Source organism: Budorcas taxicolor, chromosome 8 (assembly GCF_023091745.1).
Source record: "Budorcas taxicolor isolate Tak-1 chromosome 8, Takin1.1, whole genome shotgun sequence".
NCBI lineage: Eukaryota > Metazoa > Chordata > Mammalia > Artiodactyla > Bovidae > Budorcas > Budorcas taxicolor.
The window spans coordinates 64,357,052-64,377,722 of record NC_068917.1 but is presented as its reverse complement, the minus strand read 5'-3'; the positions used below and the strand labels follow the sequence as shown (position 1 = coordinate 64,377,722).

The 20,671-nt window shown below is 40.9% G+C and overlaps 1 protein-coding gene and 1 non-coding gene across 3 annotated transcripts in view; one reads left to right on the top strand and one right to left on the bottom strand.

Annotated features, from left to right (window-relative positions):
• The first annotated feature begins 6,806 nt into the window (after positions 1-6,806).
• The window catches only part of ZBTB5 (zinc finger and BTB domain containing 5), a 30,209-nt gene continuing 16,344 nt past the window's right edge, over positions 6,807-20,671 (top strand). For both annotated transcript variants that reach the window (XR_008199814.1, XM_052644734.1), the window contains exon 1: positions 6,807-7,005. The gene's annotated coding sequence lies outside the window, so the exon portion shown is untranslated. The remainder of the gene's footprint in view (positions 7,006-20,671) is intronic.
• Positions 20,340-20,446, bottom strand: LOC128052932 (U6 spliceosomal RNA). The gene has a single exon (XR_008199883.1). It is a non-coding gene; the product is annotated as a U6 spliceosomal RNA (small nuclear RNA).

The following is a 20,671-nucleotide window of genomic DNA, read 5'->3' as shown; positions in this document are numbered from 1 at the left end:
AATACACATTATATAAAAATTTATCATTTAAACTGTTTTTAAGTGTACAGGTTCAGTGGCATTAAATACATTCATAATGTGCAACCATCCCCACCATCCATCTCCATAGTCCTTTTCATCTTGTAAAACTGACACTCTGTACCTACTGAATTATAACTCCATTCCCACCTCACCCAAGCCTCAGCAATCACCATTCTATTTTCTGTCTCAGATGAATTTGACTACTCTAAGCACTTCATATCAGAGAAGACAATGGCACCCCACTCCAGTACTTTTCCCTGGAAAATGCCATGGACGGAGGAGCCTGGAAGGCTGTAGTCCATGGGGTTGCTGAGGGTCGGACATGACTGAGCAACTTCACTTTCACTTTTCACTTTCATGCATTGGAGAAGGAAATGGCAACCCACTCCAGTGTTCTTGCCTGGAGAATCCCAGGGACGAGAGAGCCTGGTGGGCTGCCATCTATGGAGTCGCACAGAGTCGGACACGACTGAAGTAACTTAGCAGCAGCAGCAGCAGCAAGCACCTCATATAGGTGGAATTATATGTATTTGTCTTCTTGTGACTGGCTTTTTTCACTTGGCATAATGTTTTCGAGGTTCATCCAGGTTGTAACATATATCAGCATTACCTTCCTTTTAAAGGCTGAAAAAAAAGGACTGAATGATATTTCAATGTGAATATAACCACATTTTACTTAGTCATTCATCCATTGATAGACACTTGGGTTAATCATGTTTTAGCCATTATGAACAACGGTGCTATTGTTCGGTATACAAATCTCTTTTTGAGACACCACTTCCATCACTTTAGTACATATCCAGATGTGGACTTGCTGGATCATATGGTAATTCCATTTTTAATTTTTTTGAGGAACCACTGTACTGTTTTTTCCATAGCAGCTGTACCATATTATATTACTACCAAAAGTGCACAAGCATTCCAATTTCTCCATATTCTTGCAACACTTGTTATGTTTAATTTTATTGACAATAGCCATCCTAATGGGTGTGAAGTGGTATCTCAAAGTTTTGCTTTGCATTTTCCTAATGATCAGAGGTTTTGATCATCTTTTCATGTGTTTATTGGCAGTTCGTATATCATCCTTGGAGGACTTTTCTTTGCCCACTACAGAGTTATGTCTTTTGGTTTTTGATTGAGTTTTAGCTCTCTATATATTTTAGATATTAATCTTTTATCAGATATATGATTTGTAGATATTTTCTCCCATCCTATGGGTTGACTTTTCACTCAGTTGATTTTGTCTTTAAAATTTTCAAGTCCAATTTGTCTATTTTTTCTTTTGCTATCTCTGCCTTTGGTGTCATAGCCAAGAAATTATTGCCAATTGTTACAAAGCTTTTGTCCTATGTTTTCTTCTAAGAATTTTATAGTTTTAGATCTCATATTCAAGTATTTGATCCATTTTGAGTTAATTTTTGTATGAGATGTTATATAAGGGTCCAGTTTCATTATTTTGCTTGAGGATATCCAGTTTTCCCAGCACCAATTGTTGAACAGACTGTTCTTTTCCCATTGAATGGTCTTGGCACCCTTTTCAAAACTCATTGTATATGCAAAGGACCAGGTATATGCAAAGGTTTCTTTCTGGGCTCCCTGTTTCATCTCACTGGTCTATATGTTTATGTCAGTACCACAGTTTTGATTACTGTGGCTTTTTAGTAAATTTTGAAATCAGGCAATGTGAGTCCTGTAGCTTTTTTCTTTTTCAAGATAGTTTTGTCTGTTTGGGAAAGATTTCATACAAATATTAGGATGGGTTTTCTATTTTGGCAAAACATCATTGAGATTCTTCATAGTGATTGCATTGAATCTATAGATTGCTTTGGATACCATTGACATCCTAATAAAATTAAATTAAGTCTTCCAATCCATGAACATGGAATGTGTTTCCATGAATTCTTCAATTTCTTTCAGTTATATTTTATAATTTTCTTTGTACAAATCTTTCACTTTTGGTTAATCCCAAAGTACTTTATTCTTTCAGATGCCACTGTAAGTGGAATTTTCATAATTTCCTTTTGAGATTGTTCACTGTTTGTATATAGAAATGTAACTAATTTTTTTGTGTTGACATACTTGTTCAGAATATTCTCATAATTATTTTTATTTCTACAGAACTGGTAGTTCTCATTTTCATTTCTGATTTTAGTAATTTGCATCTTCTGTTTTTTTATTAGTCCATCTATCTGATGGATGGTCAATTTTGTTTATCTTTTCAAAAAGCCAACTTTCAGTTCATTAACTTTATTGTTTCTCTATTCTCTCTTTTACCTATATCTGCTCTGACTTTTACTATTTTTTTTTCTTCTGCAGCTTTGAGTCTAATTTAGTTTTTCCCTAGTATTTAAATTGTAAGGGTAGTTTTGTTGATTTGAGATCTTTCTTATTTTTTAATGTAAGCTTTTATAGCTGTAAATTTCCCTCGTAGCACGCTTTGCTGTGTCCCATAAATTTTGGTCTTCTGTGTTTTCATTTTCAATAATCTCTAAGTATTCTCTGATTGCCTCTGTAATTTGTAATTTGATCTGTTGGTGTTTTAAGGGCCTATTGTTTAATTTATACAACTTTGTGAATTTTCCACTTTCACTTCTGTTACTGCTTTTTAACTTGTACAATATCTTTTAAAATCTGTTTAGACTTAATTTGTGGCCTAAGGTGTGGTCTATCCTGGAAAATGTACTAGGTGCACTTAAAAAGTATATGTATACGGTTTTTATTTGATAGAGTGTTTTATATATGTCTCTTAGGTCTAGTTGGTTAATTGTGTTAAGTCCTCTATTTCCTTACTTTTCTTCTGTCTTGTTGTTCTAACCATTATTGAGAATGCAATATTGAAACCTCCAACTATTATTATAGAATTCTCTATTTCTCACTTCAATTCTGTTTTTGCTTGAAAATCCCCAGAAGTCACTTCGGGTGGTGATGACTAGGGGAGTTTGAAACAATAGTGGATAAGGTGGATAATAGACGTCTACCTCTTCATCTGTACCTCTAAGATCAAAAGCAGCAATCAGTGAGCCCTAATATTTGGAGGACGGGGTCCTTTTTGCCCATCCTGGCTCTATAAGCTGATGCAGGTTTCTGCAGGAACCTGTGCACAGGTGCCTGCCATACTACTGAGAGGCAGGGGATCAGTAGCTCCTACGGAACAAAGAGCTGACTTGGCCAAAATCAACTACAATTTGCTATCCAAGCCTTCTCCTCAAAGTCACAGACCTTCAATAGACTTCAGAGTTCCAAAATAGTTACAACAAACAGATTCTGCCAGTATAGTTATTATCTGGGTGGAAAGACAGATTCTTGGTGCTTTCTACTCTCCCATCTTCCCAGAATCTCCATCTCCCATCTTTTTTTAAAAAATACATACTAAAGAATTATGAAATACACTTGTAACTGTGGGAATACCAGACCACCTTACCTGTCCCCTGAGAAACCTGTATGCAGGTCAAGAAGCAACTGTTAGAACCAGACATGGAACAACCAACTGGTTCAAAATTGGGAAAGGAGTATGTCAAGGCTGTATATTGTCATCCTGTTTATTTAACTTATATGTAAACTATATCACATGAAATGCTTGACTGGATGAATCACAAGCTGGAATCAAGATTGCTGGGAGAAATACCAACAACCTCAGATATGCTGATGATACACCACTCTAATGGCAGAAAGCAAAGAGGAACTGAAAAACCTCTTGATGAGGGTGAAAGGGGAGAGTGAGAAAGCTGGCTTAAAGCTCAGCATTCAAAGAACTAAGATCATGACATCCAGTCCCATCACTTCATGGCAAACAGATGGGGAAAAACTGGAAACAGTGGCATACCTTATTTTTTGGGCTCAAAAATCACTGTGGAGAGTGACTGCAGCCACAAAATTAAAAGATACTTGCTCCTTGGAAGAAAAGCTACGACAAACCTAGATAGCTTATTAAAAAGCAGAGACATCACTTTGCTGACCACGGTCCGGATAGTCAAAACTATGGTTTTTCCAGTAGTTATGTACAGATGTGTATAGATGTACAGATAAAGGCCGAGTGCCAAAGAATTAATGTTTTCGAACTGTGGTGCTGGAGAAGACTTCTAAAAGTCCTTTGGATAGCAAAGAGATCAAACTGGTCAGTCCTAAAGGAAACCAACTCTGACTATTTATTGGAAGGACTGATGCTGAAGCTCCAATCCTTTGGCCACCTGATTCAAAGAGCTGACTCACTGGAAAAGACCCTGATGCTGGGAAAGATTGAGGGCAGGAGAAGAGGGGACAGCAGGGGAGACAGAGAAGAAGGGGGAGACAGTGGTTGGATGGCATCATCGACTCAATGGATATGAGTTTGAGGAAACTCCCGGAGATAGTGAAGGAAGCCTGGTGTGCTGCAGTCCATGGGGTTTCCATGAGTTGGACAGACTAAGTGCCTAAACAACAACAATGGCTGCCTTGTTAATTTCCCCCAGATTTTTCTTGGCTATTCTTGTAGTATTAGCGTCTCTTATGAATTTAGAATCAATGTCTAGCTTCCAAAAGTATCTTAATTATATTTTTTCTTAGGAAATTTATAGCTTAATTCAGGAATAATTTTGTCAATGAGTTGAAAACTCAATCTAAAATTCCTGGTTTTCATAAGTACTATTAAAATAATAAAGCTCACTAAAAAATTAAATTGATACAGATGTATGTAAAGGCAAAAAATTAATAAGGCCTTCTTAAAATATTTCCTTATCACCTTCCCAACTTCCTTTCATTCCTTTTCATTACCTTGAGGTAATTTTTATGAACAGTTTGATGGTATCCTTTCATACTCCGCCATATATTTATCAGCTTTTATGTGTACGTCCACACACAGGTTTTTACTGGTTTTGTTTTGTATGTTTATGAGATCATTAGTGATAAAGGAGTCAGAATACATATACAGTGTATATCCATGTATTGTAATCTTCTGTAGATGCACGTTCACATTTTCTTTTGTCTGCCACTAATAAAGCTGTGCTCAACAATCTCGTACATACTTTTCCACATTGTTTATTTAAGGAGAATTTCTAGAAAGGAATTGTCAGCTAGAAGGGAATGAACATATAATTTAAAATTTGAAGATACCAAGTTATCTTCAGGAAGTAGCAATGATATTCCCAACTGCAATATAGGATGGAACTTTTTTCTCACACTCCTCTGAGAACTGAACATACAAATCTTTTAAATTTTTTGCCAGTCTGTAAGTTTGAAACAACATCTAGCTCATAGTATGTCTCTAAGGATCACACATGTAAACGACTGGCTTATTGTCAGCATCCCTCCCCCCCCCCCCTTTTTTCCCCCTGAAGCTGCCCAATCTGGCAGTAAAATACATGCAAGGGCTATAAAATGTCAGAGAATCTTAACGAATACAATTTACCATCAGACTTCATTTGAGGCCTCAAAGGAAAAAAAAAGAAAGAAAACCAAAAGCAACATTAACAACGCATATGGTCTGAAGGGATGGATCAGATGTAATGATAACTGGATGTTGAGTGCTTAAGTGGGATGTTCCTTCTTAATAATACACCCATGCCTCCCACCCCACCCCATAAAAAGAACGGCCTTCCCCAGCCTGCCTTTGTCTCGGGAGCCACGTACCGCTCCTGACGAGGTAAGGCTTCTTCCTGCCCCAGGGCCCCGCGCCGTCGGAAGCGCCCCGGCCGGTGTCCGTCTGGGCCCGGGCTCTCCATCAAGCCACCCAGAGCTAGCTCTTTTCTGACAAAATCCCACCAGAGTCCGCAACCGTTTCACGTTGGCTTGGTTCTGGAAACTGCAGGATTATTTGACCTGCACAGTAAAGAATCTGCAATGCGGGAGACCCGGGTTCGATCCCTGGGTCGGGAAGACCCCCTGGAGAAGGAAATGGCAACCCACTCCAGCATTCTTGCTTGGAGAATCTCATAGACAGAGGAGCCTGGCGGGCTACAGTCCATGGGGTCGCAGAGTCCGACACGACTGAGCGACACACACAACACACGGAATGCGGCGCTAAGTGCCAGACTACCTAGGCGCCAGCGCTTCGCGACGTCGCCACCGGGATTGCCGGTGGGACAGTGTCGGACTCAACTGCGGTCAGATGGATCCATCCCATTTTCAGTTCAACATCTTTAGCCTGGATTTTGGCTTAGTTCAACCTAAACATCTTCTTGGAACTTTATTTTATTACAAAATCTACGAGGTGGGATCTCAACCTCGGACCAGGTGACTGTGTGAGCCCCGCAAAGGGAATTCGTAGTCGAGGGAGCCCGGGATCACCAAAGAGGGAGCCGGGCCCCGTGAGGATGGAGGAATCCTTCGGGTCCAGGCAGCGGTGGGACCAACTACCTTGAGGGCTCTGGTCACACCTGGCTCAGATACCAGGCAGTAGTGGTTGTGATTGGTGGGATTCGGCGGAAAACCTGCTGGCCTCCACCACAACGGTTCTCGATTGGCTTCGGCACACAGTCGCTTTTCTGTAGTCCAAACCTAGAGCTGCTTGGTGATAAATACCGCCTTAAAAGGCGTTTGATAACAGTTTTACGTGTTGTAAGGCAAACGGTTATTGGTCGCAGGGCTCACGGATTCAGTCGGTAGTAAACACAGCGAGGCTCCTGGGACCCTGGATTGGTCAGCGTTCCGGGAACAGAGTAAATTCCTCCGGATTCCGAGCATCGACTGGCTGCACTTCTGCCGCTGCCCCGCCCTCTCGCCTTCTGATTGGTTGCAGCTCGGGATGGGAGAGGAGGAGGAAAGCCGCGGAGTAAGTGAGTCGTGTTGCGTCACTTCCGTTTGCTGTGGGCAGCCGCCGCGGTATTCTCAGAGTGCGGTGGCGAACTGGCTGAAGGAGCTGAGGGACTAGAGGCGGGGTGGGAGGAAAAGGGAGGAATCCCATCACGGAGCCGCCAGCCTGGACGTTTCCACCTCCTCCGACACTGTCGGGTGGGATCGGAGAAGGGTCACCGCCTCCTCCTTCGAGAAGGGGGGCGGAGCCCGGCTCAGGTGAGGCGACCCTGTCAACGCGAGCTGTGGTGGCGCGCGCGGGCGCGCTCACGTGGAGACGGTTGAGCTCTAGGGGTGCTGGGTGGGCGGCGCGAGCGGGGTCTCGTCCTGGCGTCCAGACGCGCGCAGACGCGTACTGGTTTCCCTCCACACCCCAACCCCGCCTACCCTGTCTGTCTTTCTGAGGGAGTATTGTTAACCCTCGGAACGGAGGGGCCAGGCTAGTGGGTGGCGTGTTCTGCGCAGGCGTCCCCCGTGTCCCGACGCCAGGCTGTCTGTCCGCAGGGTGGGGCGGGGGTTCTTGCCCACTTGCATCTGCCGGCGGGCGACGTTGGTTACGGGGCTCGGGTGGGAACGGCTTGCGACCAACAGCCTGGCGAGGTGAATAGAAGATCTGCGGGATGGGGTCGGGTGGCTCCCTTGCCCCCATCCTGGGTCTGTTTGAGCGACGAGATTTCATTTCATCAGAGCAAGGCCAAGGCGGTCTGGAATCGGGAACCGGAGGCTGACCCTGCACGGATGGAGTTAGTGTTTTGGAATGCCCCAACTTATCAGAGGACTAAAGTGTTTATAGGCATTTATTGGACGGCCTCTGCTTCCAGGCTTCGTGCTAGGAGCTGTGGGGAATGCAGTGGGAAGAACAGCCTTACCCCCTCCTCCCCTCGTTTGGAGGACATAAAGATTTATACTACTTAGATATTAACATTAGGCAGTAAAGGAAAGGGGGTGTCGAGGGTTAGGTTTTTTTCTTCTAAAGAAAGTCCTTTGTCGTTAAGTCAGTCTGCCTTCTAGCATCGTGGAAGGTACTGTGGAAGCTAATTTCTGAATAGGACCCAAATTCTAAATAATTTGGAGGAAAAAAAGGCGCAGCAAAGTCTTGAATACTAAGTAGTATGCGTGGGTTCTGGTTAATTTTAATGAATGGAAGTAAGAAATCCTTCACCTTCAAGAATTGAAGCAAAAATATTTCCAAAATATGTTCATATACCTTTCAGTTGTAGTAGGTTGACGATATTACGTACATTGGGATCTTTCTTTAGAGGCTGAGGAGAATGCTGTGCCTTAGACATCACTGATGATTTGTTATCCTTGTACTGGCTGTTGTGATTTAAATTAATTTAAAGAAGGTGGGTTAGGTGTCTCATTGTTTTCTGGAGAAACTACATTCTGTTTTTGTGGTTTCCGTGGTGAGCGTGGTAAGCTAAAAGATTAGCAGAGAGAAAGAGACCAGGTGGAGAGAGCAGAGAGAGAGGATTTTTTAAAAAAGCCCCTAAACCGAGGGAAGGCCTCCTCCTACTGCTTTAGTCTGGTCTGGAAATCCCAGGAAATTTGGGAAGACTGGCTTTGCCACCACTGTTGGTTTGGTGACCTGCCAGGTAAGACTTAACTGGTTGAGGGCTTGTTCTGGGCTCTTGTGTTTTGCTAAATAAAACGAACCAGGACTTTTAAAGTCCTGAAATCAACATGTTTTCTTGCTTTCTCTTTTCTTTCCTAAAATTTTCCTAAAACATGGTTAGCAAGGGATACTGTCAGGCTGTATTCTGGCTGTTTGAAGTATCTAGCAAAATTCTGAAGGTGATCAGATTTGGAAGAAAAGCATTTTAGAGAGGGGTGTTTTGCTAAACTTAGGGGGTCAGTGCTCTCAAAAGAGGCTTTGTCTCAAGACTATCATGAGAAGTTGAAGTCAAAAAAATACTTGGGTACAGAATGCATGTAAATGTTTAGTATTTAAAGTACTTAGTGTGAATTATGTTGAATTGGAGTTGTTTAGTATGGGCAAGACTTAAAAATATCTTATGTACGGTGAGAAATGACAAAATTTGCTCTACTGCTGTACAGAATCTTGAATCTGCCTCAAATTCTCTAGAAAGGAGAAAGAAAAGCCCAACTTATTGATTCCATGTTAGTCTAAAGGTTTTGTTTTTTTTTAATATAAGTCTATTGTAAACAAATAATTTTCCTGTCAGTTTTAAGAACATGAGTTCCTTTTTTTTTTAACTGTATTTAACATTTCTCAAATATGGATGCTGTCCAGTAGAGCCAGATTTTATGAGTGTAGCAGGTGGGATGGAATGTAACTCTACAAGGCACCTTTTGTCTAAATATAAAGTGAACTGAGGCTAAAAGACCAGCTGTTTCTGAGTGAACTATTGCTCTTACAGTTGTTTTCATCATTTCCATCACTGAATAGTGGCTTTTAATCTCCAGATTTCAATTTTAGGAGGTGCCTTGCATTTCACTAATTATACATCTATTAAAAGCTTTGAGTTACCTTTCTGACAGCTCAAACAGATTAGGAATTGTGTTAGAGTACTGACACTTTAGTGTAATATAGATAGATTATGGTTTTAGTATCTAAGATTATTTTATCTGTAGATAATTTTCCTTGTGATATTCTAACATATCTGAATGATATGTTTAAGGTTCCAGTATTTCCTTGATTCTAAACCGCATTCTGTTCACATTTTTAATATTGACGACCCAGGGGGTAGGGGTGGGATGCCCTAAGTGAGCATTATGCTGTAGTTTAATTGGCAGCGCTTTCCCCCCCTAATGTTACATGGAATGGGATTGCACTTTATAAGCACTGGCATCCTAGATTTAATGAAACATGGTACTATTAAAAGACTTGTATCCAATTAATTCCATGTTAATTGTAAATCAATTAATTTTCCAAATCTGCCTTTGCACTTAGAAGAAAGTTTGTTACTGAAAAGAATCCCATTGGAAGTAATTTTTTTCCTTATATAGATGGAAATTAGCAAACTGATTTGTTTCTTTGACATATTTTTAAAGGATGATTGAGTGCTGGGTCTGCTTTTTGCAGACTATGCTTGGTGCTTTGTTGCTTTGTGTACTTGATAACAGTTTACCAATGCTTTATTTCCTGATTCTTAAAAGTTTAAAATAATCAGGGTGAAACACTCCCCCTTTCTTCTGTATAAGATGTTGTTAACTGGATGTAATTGATTTTTCAATACATCTTAATTAGTGAGTTATAATTTAAAATCCACTCAGCTGTCTTTCTTTAAAAATGCAAGACCTTCAATTTTGTAGTCCTTCCGTTTTCGTCTCTACTGCAGAGAGGATCTGCGAAAGGAGTACAGGGAGAAGAAAACCCACCGTTTGGGGGTTCAGTTTTGAGAAGAATCACAGATAATACAAAAATCTAAGCACATTTAGTAACATACATTGTATTTTATTTTGAATAGAATGTTAAAAGCAGCTCAGCAGGTGAAGTATCAGTTGCTTGCTGAATACTCTTGATTTGATAAATAATTCAGAAGTGAAGGGATATACTGCTTTGAAAGTAAACTTGGTATAAGAAATGAATTAAATCCATTTTTCATTTTCTTCCTGAAAAGGCACCATCAATAATAGTGTCTCCAGTGCTTCAAAATGGCTTTCTTCTTGATAAAAGTTTAGTTTTTTTCTTAAGAAATATGTGTCTTGATCTGTCAGGGGTAAAAGGCAATAAAGACTGTTTTAAAAATTGCTGAAAAGGTTGTGTGTGGCAAGGGCAACTCAAATGGGTGTCAGGCAACATTTTCTAAATAACAGAAAATACATTTAGACTTCTTAAAAATGTTAAAATATAGTCTCAAATAAACAATCAGCTAAAAGAAGCCATTTATGAATGGTTTCTATAGATTTTTGCATACCTTTGTGAAGTTTTTACCATCGTCTGAGTGTAAAGTGGCTACAGATGTTCTTTTATCTGGATGATCAGTTGGCTAGCTAGTCATTGTAAGTTTTGGGAAAATGTAGCACCTGAGAAAGGAACAATTCTGGGACAATACAGTGCAGGTGTAAAGTTCTGAACAGGATAAAGCAGCGAAGTTTGTTGTAAATTATTTTGAAGTTGAAGTGCAGTACTATCAGATTCTGTCCTGTAACTGACTGACTTGGGCATGCTGGTCTTTCAGACAGCATCCTACTGGTGGGCCACCATCTTGGCTGACCATCTCCCTGACAAGTTTAGGCAGATCAAGATCTTCCCCTTTTAGCAGGTGATCCTGCCACGAGGAATGCATTCTATCACTCAGCCCCTCTTCTCCCCAAAGCTGTGCTCTCTGATTCTTGTTTGGCACCAGCCTCTTGGAGGGCATGGTTGGGAGGAGCCAAGAGGCAAGGAGCAGTGGAAGCAGAAGAAAAAGCTTATCTTGCATCCTGCTGACCTTCCAAATTAGGGTCTGTTGGCAATGGCGAAGGCTTGGCAGTGTGGTCTTTGGTGCTGGCAGCGTGTAGTATTGGCAGTAAAGGAGGATTTGAGGAAGAGAACAGCGGCCCATGCTCCCAGCTCTTTCAGAACCCTTACTCTAATTTCCACCCCTTAGCTGTTATTTTACACACCTTTCTTTTCACTCAACTTCCAATTCTTGTCTCTGACCTTGCTTTTCAGCTTCATCCCTCCAATCTCCTAATCCTTATTCCTAACCTTTGCTCACCGTCAGTTCAATTCAGTTCAGTTGCTCAGTCGCATCCAACTCTTTGCCACCCCATGGACTGCAGCATGCCAGGCCTCCCTGTCTGTCACCAACCCGGATGAGTTTACTCAAACTCATGTCCATCGAGTCAGTGATGCCATCCAACCATCTCATCCTCTGTTGTCCCCTTCTCCCACCTTCAGTCTTTCCCAGCATCAGAGTTTTTTCAAATAAGTCAGTTCTCCGCATCAGGTGGCCGAAGTATTGGAGTTTTAGCTTCAACATCAATCCTTCCAATGAGTATTCAGGACTGATTTCCTTTAGGATGGACTGTTTGGATCTCCTTGCAGTCCAAGGGACTCTCAAGAGTCTTTTCCAACACTACAATTCAAAAGCACCAATTCTTAACTGCTTAGCTTTCTTTACAGTCCAACTCTCACATCCATACATGACTACTGGAAAAACCATAGCCTTGACTAGACGGACCTTTGTTGGCGAAGTAATGTCTCTGCTTTTTAATATGCTGTCTAGGTTGGTCATAACTTTCCTTCCAAGGAGTAAGCATCTTCTTATTTCATGGCTGCAGTCACCATCTGCCGGGATCCAGCCCCGGTGGATCCAGGGAATTCGAAGCGGGGATGGCGTTGGCGTGAGAAAAACTTATTTGTTTATTAATATAAGATTAGATTAAGAAACAATAGTATAGTAGGAAAATTAAGTAGAGAAAGAGGGCTGAATAACTTGGATTATGTGGAAGACCAATAAAGTTCCAGACAAGGAGCTTGCACCATCTACGTTAGGCCACCAGTGTCCGTTTGAATATCGGAGAGTGCCCCGCCTTGGGCTCTCTCTCTTACGGATCTTAGAAGCCGGGACAAATAAGTAGACATGATGAGCCTCCCTGCTCCAGATGGGAATTCAGCCGGAAAAAGAAAAGAACGACATGGGGAAGCCCAGCATTGGTGCAAGACTCCAAAAACTATTTTTCAAAATCAGCTTATATACCCCAAGTTGTACATAAAGAAATAGAGTTATGCAGGGGCAGCAGTCCTGACCCTCATTGAGACAAGGCTTTCTTTTTGCATACCCTCCCGTATACAAAAGGTCTCAGGTGGTTTACATTATCTTCTGGCCAAGAGGCTTGTTAACATTTTTATGGCTCTCTTCCTGGATAATTGTCCAGAAAACTCCTCTTCCCTAGAAGTGTTTTTTCTTTACTCTGTATCACCCTCAAAGTACAAAAAAGTTACGTTCCTATAGAACAAATGTGCAGTGGGTTATAACAAAGAAACTACTTAACTCAAAGATCTAGTGTTGCTAATACCAGGTCTACTGCCTGTTTTCCTATATACCAACTATACCTAAAAATAAAAGATATGAAAATTTGGCAGCAAGTATTGGCTCAACAAATGAAACCTTTAATCGGTCTAATGATTCTAATCTATTCCTATTCTAATGATTTTGACTCCTCGGAAGCCTCGACATTCCTAGGATGTTTTAAGCTTCCTGTGCCTCCTGCGGTCAGGAGGCCTCAAACAATCACGTGCGCAGCTGTACGAGTCCTGCAGGCAGGCTAGAAAGCCATCAGAGGGGTTTTTGGATTGAAACACTCGTATTATGCCCAGGAGATTGATTATCTAAAAGCTCTAATTTTTTTCCAGAAGAAGGTAGTGGGGGGACAGTCCCCTGTTTATGACAGAAGAGTAGGTGGAAAGCATAACATAGTACAGCAGGCAGATTCTGGTCTTGGGGGGTGGATGCTCAGGAATTTCCAGGGGGAATCCCTGAAGCCGAACACGGCCTTGGGTTTTGTCAGGCTTCCTTCCGCATGACCTTGTCACGGGTGGGATTCCTCACGCTGGCTCCCGACAACCATCTGCAGTGATTTTGGAGCCCAAAACAATAAAGTCTGACACTGTTTCCTCTGTTTCCCCATCTATTTGCCATGAAGTGATGGGACCAGATGCTGTGATCTTAGTTTTCTGAACGTTGAGCTTTAAGCCACCTTTTTCCCTTGCCTCTTTCACTTTCATCAAGAAGCTCTTTAGTTCTTCTTTGCCTTCTGCTCTAAGGGTGGTGTCATCTGTGTATCTGAAGTTATTGATATTTCTCCCGGCAACCTTGATTCCAGCTTGCACTTTTCCAGTCCAGTGTTTCTCATGGTGTACTCTGCATATAAGTTAAATAAGCAGGGTAAAAATATACAGCCTTGACGTACTCCTTTCCTGATTTGGAACCAGTCCGTTGTTCCATGTCCAGTTCTAACTGTTGCTTCCTGACCTGTATACAGATTTCTCAAGAGGCAGCTCAGGTGGTCTGGTATTCCCATCTCTTGAAGAATTTTCCACAGTTTGTGGTGATCCACACAGTCAAAGGCTTTGGCATAGTCAATAAAGCAGAAATAGATGTTTTTTTGGAACTCTCTTGCTTTTTCGGTGATCCAGCGAATGTTGGCAATTTGATCTCTGTTTCCTCTGCCTTTTCTAAATCCAGCTTGAACATCTGGAATTTAACGGTTCATGTACTGTTGAAGCCTGGCTTGGAAAATTTTGAGCATTACTTCCTAGCGTGTCACACTAGTAATAATAATTGCGTCTCCTCTGAATATTCTCTTATCAGCCACTGGGCCTGTGTCTTCCTGGTGGCTGAAGTTTTGTGGTTGGACCTAGGTTCATACCTCTTCTCCTTCACTTACTGTACTAGTCAGGTGATGTTGGCCCTAGACATGGGGATGACAGTCACTGCTTGACCATCCATCCATAAGAGAGAATACATGTAAGGTACCTACAGGGCCTGGCTCTTAGTAGGCATTCCACCCTTTCATCCAACTAATTGAAGTATAGTGGTAAGTATAGTGCAGTGTTACTTAAATTGCACAGGTGCTTTGACTGTTTGCTACCATCGTAACAGGTTAAAAGGCATACTTCATGAGTGATCTTGGAAGGTAATATTGCTGAGAAAATGCTAAGTAATTTGTTTTGTAAATTTGAGTAGCACAATATATGTATAAATTGAAGGCTACCTTTACACAAAAGTTCCATTTATCCTATTTTTTAAAGTGAGATTCCACATACATGCATTTTCCATATATGTGAAACTTAACCTATTTCAGTGCTATTTCAAACTTTTTGAATTCCTTAGAATTCCTCTACACATTTAAAAATTGTTGATGACTCCAAAGAGTTTGTGAGTTATAGCTATGATATTTAGCATATTAGAAATTAATATTGAGGGAAAATTTTAAGTATTCATTAAAAATAATTAACCTGTTACATGTTAACTTAAATAACATATCTTTATGAAAACTGTTTTCCAAAACAAATATCTAGTGAAAAGAGTGGCATTAAAAAAAAAATAAATATTATGTTTTAGAACAGTTTTTGATGTAAAGAATGTGAAGATAGTACAGAGTTCCCATAAATATAAACCCCCACCCTGCTTCCCTATTATTAACATCTGACATTAGTATGGTACACTGGTTATAATTAATGAACCATTATCAATACTTTATTATTAAAGTCCATTCTTCATTCAAGCTTTCTTAGTTGTTTACCTCCTGTCAATTTTCTGTTGCAAGATCTCATTGCTAAATATGATGACATTACATTTAGTCATTTTGTCACCTTAAGCTTCTGGCTGTGACAGTTTCTCATACTTTCTTTGTTTTCAGTGACTCATAATTTTGAGGAGTACCAGTCAGATACTTTGTGGGATATCCCTCAGTTGGGATTTGTCTGATTTTTCCCACAATTAGACGGAGGTTATGGGTGTCTTCGGAGAAGACCATCCTCATGACAGGAACATATGGTACATACCAAGATTCAGACTATCAATATGATTTATCACCGTTGATGTTGCCTTTGGTCACCTGGCCAAGACAGTGTTGGTCAGATTTCTCCACTGTTACATCCCTTCGCTCTCCTCCCGTCCCTTTCCATCCCTTACCCTGGGAGGAAGTCACTGTGACCAGCTCACACTAAGGAGTGGAGAGTTATGTTCTAGCCGCTTTAAGGGCAGAGTAGCTACATAAATTATTTGGAATTTGTCTGCACAGCAGATCTGTCTCTTCTCTCTCATTTGTTTAATCATTTATATCGATATTGACCTATGGATATTTGTATTTTGGGTTATAATCCTGTACTGTTTATCTTTTTGTTCAATTGTTCCAACTTTGGTCTTTGAGAGCTCTTACTCCTGTTGGGTAAGAGCTTTCCCCTACTTCCATTATCATGTTTGTTTGAAGCAGTTCGTTACACTTTAGTACTGTGAGATGCTGCAGGCTTATATATTATATAAGGCTTATATATGCAGGCTGATATTTCCTGCCCCAGTCCTAGAACTATCCACTTCTTCAAGGAGCCCTGGTTTCTTATTTTAGAGAATTGTATTTGAAACCAAGTTCTAGGCACCAAGAATGCTTGGAATGGCAGTATTTTACATTTTTGCAAATCTCTTTAATGTCTAATAGAAGACAGGTGGATTCTCATACTTGCTTCTAATGTTCTATTTGTTGTGATATAGTCTTTTTTATTTTTATTTTTGGCTGCACTGTGTGGCATTCAGGATCTTAGTTCCCCAGTCAGGGATCAAACCTGTGCCCCCTGCCTTGGGAGTGCAGAGTCTTCACCACTGGACTATCAAGGAAGTCCCTTGTGTTATACTCCTGATTAAAGCCTGAAAGAAAAATCCAGCATCTCACAAATGTGTAGTTGGAAGGAAGAGTATTTTAGTAGCTTTTTCAGATGAATTTGGGTATTCTCTTCTGCTACTGTAACAAACTTGACAGATGTAATTTTCTTAAGTGGTTAGTTGCTGTAGGATGTGAAGCCATATCATATTGTTGCGTTAAAATATATTAGTTTATATCTTGCACTTTGAATTTTTTTACTCATACGTTATTTTGTAATATGATTACAACATTGGATGTTTGGAAAATATTGTTTCACCGAGTTTGCAGATCTTTCAATTGTCGACCCACTTATTATACAGTATTTTAAAAATCACATGACATTAACATTACCAATGGTCTTGTCAGAAGACTTTGAGTTTTGGGATGCTTTGAAGCCTATGGTGGCAAACACAAATTTTCCAAAAGGTTTGTTTTCACCTGAAAGCTCAAATTTTATCATAGGCAGCAAATACTGTAGATTGTTTTCATTGAAATGACAGGCTCATTTCTCTGAGCACCATCATCTCTTAGGCGGCACTTAATGCTTTTCTCTTTGAGCTATGGTTATCTGCGTATGTCTTGTTGCCACTGAGCCCCTATGACAGTAAAGACTGCCGTAGAAATTCTCTGTTCCACAGTGCTTAATCTTAAACAAAGTAGGAGCTTTAAAATGTTAGATGAATGAATTTGTAAATCAAATTCACAAGCACCTTCCTTGGCTTTTAAGATCTTTAGGTTTAATAACCCCTCCAGTACATGCTGTTGGGCCCTTTTTCCCCTTTAGTGGGTCAGCTGTCCCTTTTTGCAGCTGTCAGCATGCAGCCGCCTCTGGTCCTCATTCTAGAATTTTTTGTGCCTGTCTTCAGTTAGTTAGAAAACTAGAAAAACTTGAATTTTGTTTGTTTCAAACGAAAGACTGTTGTGAGGGCTTCAGGGACTTTCCTATGAGGAAATCTTTCATATATGTGTAGGCTTTGATCTTTGTTTTAGATTTCTGAGATTTCTTCTTTCTGACTTCTGGCTGATTTTAGGGATAGTTGTGATTCTCAGGAAAATGACTTGTTGGGTAATACGGTGTTATATTTCATTTATATACAAAATTCCAGTGGTTAAAATGCCTTACGTCCAATGCAGGGGGCACAGGTTTGATCCCTAGTTGGGAAAGTAAGATCCTACATGCTGCATGAGGGGCCAGTAAAATATCTAAAATTACTTGACAAATAGTTCATTGAGTTTATATCAGGCACTTTCGGAGAGAGAGAGGATATATAGTCCCTGGCCTCAACAGGCGGTTTTAGTAGAAGCATTTTGACTTTGCACTGGAGTATAAGTAGGGTGCTAATAACTTATTCAGACTGAATTATAAAGTTCTACGTCAGCTAATTCCTAAGGATTTTTCACTGGAAAACAAGGTGGTGACGTGGGAGCACTGAAGAGTAGGGTGAGATGGTAAGGGCTTCTGGCATTAGCTTGACATCCCCAGTCATGCTCATGTTCAGTCATTGATGGACTTCTTTTTAATGGACTTAATCTGTCCAATTTCGGCTTCCCAGGTGGTGCTAGTGGTAAAGAATCCACCTGCCAATGCAGGACACATAAGAGACACGGGTTCGTGTTGGAAAGATCCCTGGGTTGGAAAGATACCCTGGTGGAGGACATGGCAACCCATTCCAATATTCTTGCTTAGAGTATCCCATGGACAGAGGAGCCTGGCAGGCTACAATCCATAGAGTCACAAAGAGTCAGACAAGACTGAAAAGTCTTAGCACACAAGTCCAATTTCTGAACCAGCCCTGACACAACAGAACCAGAGATGATGAAATTAGTCATATCCAGTGGTTAAGAATCAGCCTGCTAATGCAGGGGACGTGGGTTTGATCCCTGATCCAGGGAGATCCCACATGCTGTGGCACAACTGAGCCCTTGCAACATGACTGCTGAGCCCACATGCTGGGCTGCGTGCCTGAAGCCTGCATACCTAGAGCTCATGCTCTCCAACAAGAGAAGACACCACAGTGAGAAATTTGCTTGCTGCAACTAGGAAAACCCATGCCCAGCAACAAAGACCCAGCACAGCCAAACTGAAAGAAAGAAATTAGGCTGATGGATGTGGTATCTGAAGCTAACCCTGGGCACCTGCGTGCCTAGCTAGTCTCACTTAGTTGGTCAGATCAGAATATGGATGAGATTTTAGGATTCCAGGACTTGGAACCCCATCAAAATCCTAGCCTGCTTGACTGGGACCTTGTCTGTTTTGTACTCTTACATATTTATTTTCACTTTTGTCATCTCTACAAGTAGAGGGAAAGTTCTGTTTATATTTCTGCTAGGGTTTTATCTAGATTAGGGATATTGAACATAAGAGTTCTTAGAATGTTAAGATGCTTCTTAGTGGTATAGCCTTGCAGGTCCTCCCTGGCAGATGGGCAGCAGATCGCTTGCTATGTGGTAGATGATGTTTGAGTATGGGTGTACTTTTCTTTACAAACTAAGTATATTGTTGAAAAGCTTATGGGTAGGTCAGTATATAAATCAGATAGTTTAAAATGTGCTATTAACTGGCTTGTTCTCCTGGAACACAAATGAACTTTTTTTATTAGTCTAAGTAAAGCACTCTGTCTATCAGATCTAGTCCCTTAAATCTATTTCTCACTTCTATTGTATAATCATAAGGGATTTGATTTAGGTCATACCTGAATGGTCTAGTGGTTTTCCCTAGTTTCTTCAATTTAAGTCTCAATTTGGCAATAAGGAGTTAGGAGATCAGCCCTGGGATTTCTTTGGAAGGAATGATGCTAAAGCTGAAACTCCAGTACTTTGGCCACCTCATGTGAAGAGTTGACTCATTGGAAAAGACTCTGATGCTGGGAGGGATTGGGGGCAGGAGGAGAAGGGGACGACAGAGGATGAGATCGCTGGATGGCATCACTGACTCGATCGACATGAGTCTGAGTGAACTCCGGGAGTTGGTGATGGACAGGGAGGCCTGGCGTGCTGCGATTCATGGGGTCGCAAAGAGTCGGACATGACTGAGCGACTGAACTGAAGTAAAGCACTATTAGGAAAGTGAATCTATTGAGAAAACAGTTAGCTCTTGATCATGTTAATGTAATAAGCAGTGGTATAAGTGTACTTTCTTAATTATATTTAGTTTGGAGGTTACTAACAATCTGTTCCTACAGATAAATATTGTAGTGTACACTTGCTTCGGGTCAAATACAGTTCAGTTCAGTCGCTCAGTCATGTCCGACTCCTTGCGACCCCGTGGACTGCAGCACGCCAGGTTTCCCTGTCCATCACCAACTCCTGGGGTTTACTCAAACTCATGTCCATCAAGTCGGTGATGCCATCCAACCATCTCATCCTCTGTTGTCCCCTTCTCCTCCCTCCTTTAGTCTTAGAAATTGGTAAATTATTTGTGCTATCTTCTGCCATATGGATGCAGTCACATTTTGAAATCTTTTAAAAAGACATGAAGCTTTTTTCCTTGGTTTGAAGGCTTCAGACAGGCAGCTTTTCATAGAACACTTATCTTCTTAGCATGAGCTCTTTTATAGCTTTCAGACTGGATCTCTGAGTTTGCTAGAGATGCTTGTGAGTTTTGAATAAGCATGATCTTGATTCATGACTCCCTTCCATCACATTTCATACCTCCCAAACTGACTGAAGTTTTAAAATACTCTTTTTAGATCCAAAAATGTTTCAATATAGCCATGTTATTTATATTTTTTATTAAGATTATGATTTGAGCTTTACTGTGTGACAGAGATCCAACATGAACCTGGTTAAGGTAAAAGGGGAGTTTGTTGGCTCATGAGATAGGAAGTCCTAGGATCATGCCAACTACAGTCATGGCTGGATCCCAGGGTCTTGATATCATCAGTACATTGTCTTTGGAATTGCTTCCTTCTGTGTTGGCTTCATTCTCAAATAGGCAAAAATCGACACCGTCAGTGTTAGAGTTACATCCCCCTCACAGCTTGCAGTCTGAGTGAAGAGAATATCTCTTTCTTTTCCTCTCTCTTTCTCACTTTTTTTTTTCTTTTGAGATAGTCAGGCCTTCCTTTTTCCCTTCTCTAACATTGGCATTGATAAGGATCTCAGTGAGGGAGTTCCCTGGAGATCCAGTGGTTAACCCACTCTTGAGTGCAGGGAATATGGGTTTGATCCCTTGTTTGAGAACTAAGATCCATAATGCCATGCGGCATAGCCCCCCCAAAAAAGGATCCCAGTCAGTGAAAAATATGAAACGCTTAATGAATTTGTGTGTCATCCTTGCACAGGGCACATGCTAATCTTCTCTGTATGGTTCCAATTTTAGTATGTGTGCTGCCAAAGCAAGCACAAGAATATCTTTTTTTTAATGGTACCAGCAGAAGTCCCCAGGGCAGACTCTAATTCTGGTATGGCTTGGGTCACATATCCATCTCTGAAACAATCACTGTAATCAAGAGAAGTGGTTACCAAAGTAGCCAGGCATCCCTGGATCTTCTGGAACTCAGAGGTTTGGGGGCATTCATCTGTTCCATGTGGACTAACGATGGTTTAAAAGTGATTTTCCCCAAAGACA